Source organism: Amaranthus tricolor, chromosome 3, assembly GCF_026212465.1.
Source record: "Amaranthus tricolor cultivar Red isolate AtriRed21 chromosome 3, ASM2621246v1, whole genome shotgun sequence".
NCBI lineage: Eukaryota > Viridiplantae > Streptophyta > Magnoliopsida > Caryophyllales > Amaranthaceae > Amaranthus > Amaranthus tricolor.
In genome coordinates, this window is record NC_080049.1 from 17084633 (window position 1) to 17091098 (window position 6466).

General features: G+C 33.9%; 1 non-coding gene across 1 annotated transcript; it reads right to left on the reverse strand.

Annotated features, from left to right (window-relative positions):
- Nucleotides 1-5486: 5486 nt before the first annotated feature.
- LOC130809532 (U5 spliceosomal RNA) lies at nt 5487-5602 on the reverse strand. Its single transcript, XR_009040836.1, has one exon. It is a non-coding gene; the product is annotated as a U5 spliceosomal RNA (small nuclear RNA).
- Between the last annotated feature and the right edge of the window lie 864 nt (nt 5603-6466).

A 6466-nucleotide genomic window follows, 5' to 3' on the forward strand; every position in this document is an offset into this window, starting at 1 on the left:
TTGGATTGCAACTCATTCAATTCACTTGTCATCTTTTAGGTTTGAAGCACATATGGAGGTTCATGTTGGGGCTTTTTGATTAGGAGGATGATGAGCAAGGGATTGCACATATGATAGAACATGTTGCCTTTCTTGATAGTAAAATTATAACACCCAATCAGAATATGACACATGTTACATAGAGATTTAGACTCATGAAGTATATACTTATTTACAAGTGAAGTCATAAATGGGTGGAAATTAGGGTGGTGGAAGTGTTATGGGGAAAAAGGATGGAGAGAGAGAGTGAGAGAGGGGGGGGGGGGGGGAAGATTAGGGAGAATGGTTTTTTTTTTTTTTGTTGTAATTTACATAAAATTATACCACTCAATCAGAACATGACACGTGCCATTTTCATTAAATGACATAGGGTAATCTGTTATTCTAGGTTACCATTACCTGAAAGCTCTTTCATTGCAAATAGGAGCAAGAGGTTGGACCTTTGTAGAATAAACATAAGGTTATCTCTTTATCTGCAGACGAGCTAAATGTTGGCCTTTTAAGCGATTTTTCCTATTTTAAAAGTTGTATTATGTTTAAGTCATTCGAATATCGTTTTTGTAGTATAATGCATTTTTGACTTTTGAATGTTACTTTATGTTGAATTATTATTATTTGATCGTCTAAAACTTGTGTTGATATTTTATCGTGTGATTTGGCTAAGTGCTATAGTATATAACTTTTTTTGAAAAAAAAAGATTATCTATTTTCAAATTCGATGATAAAATAAGAAATCCCACAAATTTTTTAGTTATAACCCAGGAAAAAATAAATTGGTAATCCATTAGTTCAATCCGAACCCGCTTGAAACCGGAAGTGATCTAAACTGAAATTAACTTAATCTGAAATTGACTCGACTCGAAAATAACCCGATCAAAACTGATCCGATCCAAATCCCGACCGATCAATCGTTTTCCAAGTCTACTCGTGAGTATAAAAACTTACAAATGCAATATCAATTAGTCGATTCCCACCCACTTTTTTGATATGTTATACCACCCACTCTTTGTTTACAAAAAGAGCGGTTTTAATCTCCTTTTGTCAACGAACACATAATCAAAATGAAAGTCAATTTTAAATTCTGGCCTTGTAGCTACAGTATACAATTTCATAATACATGCCTAATTTTAATTTTTACTAGTTTTTTTTGAAAAGATCAACATTTTAAAAATGACACAAATAAGTTTGTAAGGGACCGGTCTTTCCTAATAAACTTGAGTTTTAATATAATACAATATTAAATAGTGCTAAAGCAAAAGTCTAGTAATTTTCCGAGTTGTTATTATTGCGGAGAAACAATATTTTCAAAAAACTTAAAACATTAAAATATAATTTTACATAGCACATCTTACGTATGACATAATTATGGGGTAGTTACTACATACCCATTTTATAAATTACATAGATCCTATAGCGTAATATCATAAAGACGATACCATAGCTTCTTAACTTCATGCAAACTAGCCTGCAACATCTGCCCCCATAATAAGGGAACAACCGGTGGGAGTCGGTCAACTAATCAGAAAAGTATAAAAACTTGCTAGCAGTTATACTGTATAGAAATATGAGCATTGCAATAAGTAATATGCAAAAAAATGCATCACAATAAATAATATGCAAGGTGTTTTATGTATTTTGGGGATTCATTTTTTATGTTAAATTCATCATTAAACTTTGCTCAATGACTGATATTGTATTTTAATCTTGAGTTCATTCTAAAACTTTTACTCAGCGTCATAAACTTATACATTTATCATATACATGACAAAATAAACCAACTTATAAATGTTATTTCATTTTTTCCTCTCTCTTTTTTGACTTACGGTCCTTCTGCTTGAGTACCAGAGCCTTATTTACTAACACATACTTATGTTTGAGTATTAAGGATTGGAATCCAATTAGTCATTAAATGAATGCAAAACATACGATCTTTGTATGATATGTGTAAATGTAGCAGAAACGGCACTCTCGATACATAATTAACATTAATAATTATATTTAAGATAAATAATGCGGAAGTGTAAAACGCCGAACTGCGAAAAGTCATTTAAACTAAAATCGTTTAAAACATAAGTTAAAAATCTTACAACTAAGAGAATATAACATAAGGTTTGCTTATGAAAACATGATAGTTTACTTACAAAATTTTGGTTAAAACTATACTTAAAGTTAATAAGAAAATATAGTTAATTTTTAGGTATAAAATAATTAAATCAAAGTTGTAAGGTTAAAATGATTAGTAAAGTTAGTTTAAGGAAACGAAATTGAAACGTAACGTTTTAGCAAAACCGTAAATATAATATTAAAATATTACTTTTTGTAGTATAAAATAATAAAATAATATTTTAGTGCTTATAACAAAATTTAAGAATTTATATATATTTTTTAAGTTTAATATTTGGAAGAAATTACAAAATCGGAATAAGATTTAGGAATTAAAGGTGATTTGAATTAGATAACCAAAGGATTAGGAATTCGAATTAAAAAATTTCGGAATAATTAATCGGAAGAATAAGATTAAGAAATTTGAGTCTGTTATAACTCTTTCCCCCTTAAGATAGTTTCGTTCCGAAACTAGGATTTACCAAAAAGGCTAAGATAACGCTCTCTCATGTCGACGTCTTTTTCCCAAGTCGCTTTTTCAAACTCGTGGTTTGACCACAAAACCTTGACCAAAGGAATCCTCGAACTCCTCAACTCTTTTACTCGGGTATCTAAGATCCTGATTGGTTGTTCCTCGTGCACCAAAGTATCCTCAATCAAAAGCAGCTCGTGAGCTAGAACATGAGACGGATCATGAACATACTTCCTCAACTGTGAAACATGGAACACATTATGAACTTTTGCTAAACTCGGAGGTAAAGCCAACTCATAAGAAACTTCCCCGACTCTCCTCAAGATCTCAAAAGGTCCAATAAACTTTGGACTCAACTTTCCTCGAACTCCAAAATGCTGGACACCCCTCGTAGGTGAAACCTTAAGGACAACCTTGTCCCCAACCTCAAATTGCAACATCCTTCGACGATTATCAGCATAACTCTTTTGTCGGCTTTGTGCTGCTCTCATGTTCTGTTGAACAATCTTCAAAGCATCAATGGATTCCTGAATCACATCTGGACCTTGATGAATGGTCCTATCCATCAAATCCCAACACAAAGGTACTCAGCACTTCCTTCCATAAAGAGCTTCATATAGTGCCATCTTATACAAGATTGGAAACTGTTGTTATAGGCGAAATCCACCATCGATAATTTATCTTCCAAAGAACCTCCAAAGTCCAACACACAACATCTCAAAAGATCATCTCAAGTCTGAATAGTTCTCTCAGTCTGACCATTTGTCGCAGGGTGAAAAGCAGTACTCAAGCACAACTTACTCCCAAAAGCTTCCAGCAACTCTTCCCAAAACCTCGATAAAAACTTGGGATCCTTATCCGAAACAATAGTCCTCAGAACACCATGAAATCTGACAATCTCTCGTACATAGGCATCTGCTAATTGCTTGGCCCCCCAAGTATTCTTCATCGGCACAAATCTAGCGACCTTGGTCAATCTGTCAACAATGACCAAAATAACATCATTCCCTCGTTGGGTCCTTGGTAGCCCTACCACAAAGTCCTTAGAAATCGAGTCCCATTTCCAATCTAGGACACGCAATGGTTGAAGCAACCTTGAACTCTTTTGTCTCTCGAACGTTACCCTCTGGTAGACTAGGCATTTAAACACAAAATTCGAGACGTCTTTCCTTAGACCTTTCCACTAAAATATCTCTCTAATATCTTCAATCATCTTATCTCGACCTGGATGCAAATGAAATAAACTTTGATGACCTTCCTTCAGAATCTCATTCTTCAATTCAACTTGATTTAGAACACACAATCTATCGTTCATTTTCATTTGCATCCGGAGTGGCAAATGATCTATTTAAAGAGAATAAAGTTTTGTTTATTTTAGTCAGCCATACTGCTGTACTATCCAGCCATACTGCCGGTACACTCCAAACTCCATAAGTGAGACAATACATTAGGGGGAGCTAACCCCTAAGCAAGTCTCTACCATAGACACTCGCCTTACTTCGGTGCCTATGGTTAAGTATGCATACCCCCGCGGTGGCTCATAATGCCCTCATAAACCGCGAGTAATTCATTTCCACCAATTGACGTCATACTACGTCCACTTTAAAGTTAGTGAGGTCATACTACCTCTGCTTATCAAAACAATGTATAAAAATTATTGATTCGAAAGATAACATTATTCGTACTATATATCCATACTTTACTTTTATATACCATTATTATATGATACATCGGACTAATGCGAACCACGCTGCGTGTACATACCTTAAGCAAGATAACCAACTCACAAGCGTCTTAATCAATTCCCGGTCACGAATCGACTTCCTACAAGGTTCAATCGTATTTGGGAAATAAGCACACATACACATTTTCTCAAATTATCCATAACACACATATACAATCACATCCATACCTAGAATACTACACACAATCATGAATATCCATCACATACTATAACATGGTAAATACACAAAACAGGACAGCCTATACAATCTGTCCAGAAACTCAACTTAAAACTGTCAAATTGAAAATCCGACTTCACCGCTGCGAACGGAAGGCGTCAAAACCCCCGGGTACCAATTTTCATAATTTATAACATAGTATAAGTATTTTTAACTTAATTTCAAAGCCAAAAAATGTTCCAAAAACACATTTTTTTTCACCATTTTCAAAACCTACGGGATTTTGTCATTCCATCAATTTTTTTCACAGAAATATAAATATCAATGCTTTATGTCCTATTAGAGGTGTTCATTCGGTTGATCGGGTCGGTTTCGGACGGGTGTTATTCGGTTCGGTTGCATTTCGGATCGGTTATTTTTCGGCTGTGTGTTACAACGGGTCACCCTCGGGTCGAGTCGGTTAGTCACGGTTCGGTTAGAGATCGGTTATTCAAGCTATCGGGTTAGCATCAGTTCGGTGTCGGTTGAAGTTCGTGTCGAGTGTCAATCGGTCTCGGGTTGTCATCGATTACTAATTGGTTCGGTTTTTTCGGGTACAGATCGGATTCGAGCTTTATTTTTCGAGTAGTTATCGGTTACGGATAACTATTGATCGGGTCAATATCGAAATAAATTAATAGTTAGGTTTTTAATTGATGTATGCTCATTTACTTACAAAAAATAATTACCGATTGTTTTATCAGATATAGCAGATAGGGGTGTCAAACAGGTCGGGTTGGGTCATTTTCAGGTTCGAATCATATATAAATGGGTCAATAAACCCTTAACCTGAACCTGACACATTTAATTAATGGGTCAAAAATTGAAACCCGACCTGATCTGTAGCAGATCGGATCAACCTGCTAATGACCCATTTAACCTACTTTTTTTTAGGTCATTAAATTCATGTATTTCAGGTCATTTGACCCATTTAACCTTAATTAAAGGCTTCCTCCAAAAATAAACGTATGCCACTTAATGCAGCGAGCACACGGTATTCTTTAGTAAAAGGCGAAAGAATAGTTCGCTTTGTGCTCACGGCGTGGCTGCGTAAGTTGGTATGAGATCTGTGGAAGTGATTTTAAGGATTTTTCTTTTATTAGTATCTTTCATAGCCGATGTGGGACAACTTCCTTTGTTATTGAAAGTCATCTTCAGCTGACAAATCCCTTAGCCGATGTGGGACAACTTCCTTTCTTATTGAAAGTCATCTTCAGCTGACAAATCCCTCAATACATGGTAATTGGTATTATCTTAGTTTTACGAAGTATTTGGCAAATGTTGATCCGTCTTAAATTTAATAAATGGGTTAAACAGGTTTTTTTCGGGTTTAAATATTCAACCTGAACCTAACCCATTTAATAAACAGATCAGGTCGGGTTGACCCATTTAATTAATTGGGTAAAAAATCTAAACCCAAACCCGCTAATTTCGAGTCGGTTTCAGATCAGGTTAGCAGGTCGGGTCAGCTTTTGCCAGCCCTAATAGGCAGATCAATTTATTTCAATTAGTTTATATATATATATATATATATATATATATATATATATATATATATATATATATATATATATATATATATATATATATATATATATATATATATATATATATATACATATATATATATATATATATATATATATATATATATATATATATATATATATATATATATATATATATATATTTATATATATATATATATATTCTGTATGCAATCTCTTCTGTATAGAACTTGTGTTCTTCCTTTTTCCGTATTATTAGAAAACTGAAATTGGACTTAATTTGCTAAAATTAGGTGAAAATTTGATTCGGATTTATAACAGTTCGATTTACAATCGGTTCGGGTTTGTATTAGTTCGGGTTAAAAACAGTTCGATTAATAATCGATCGAGTTTGTATCAGTTCG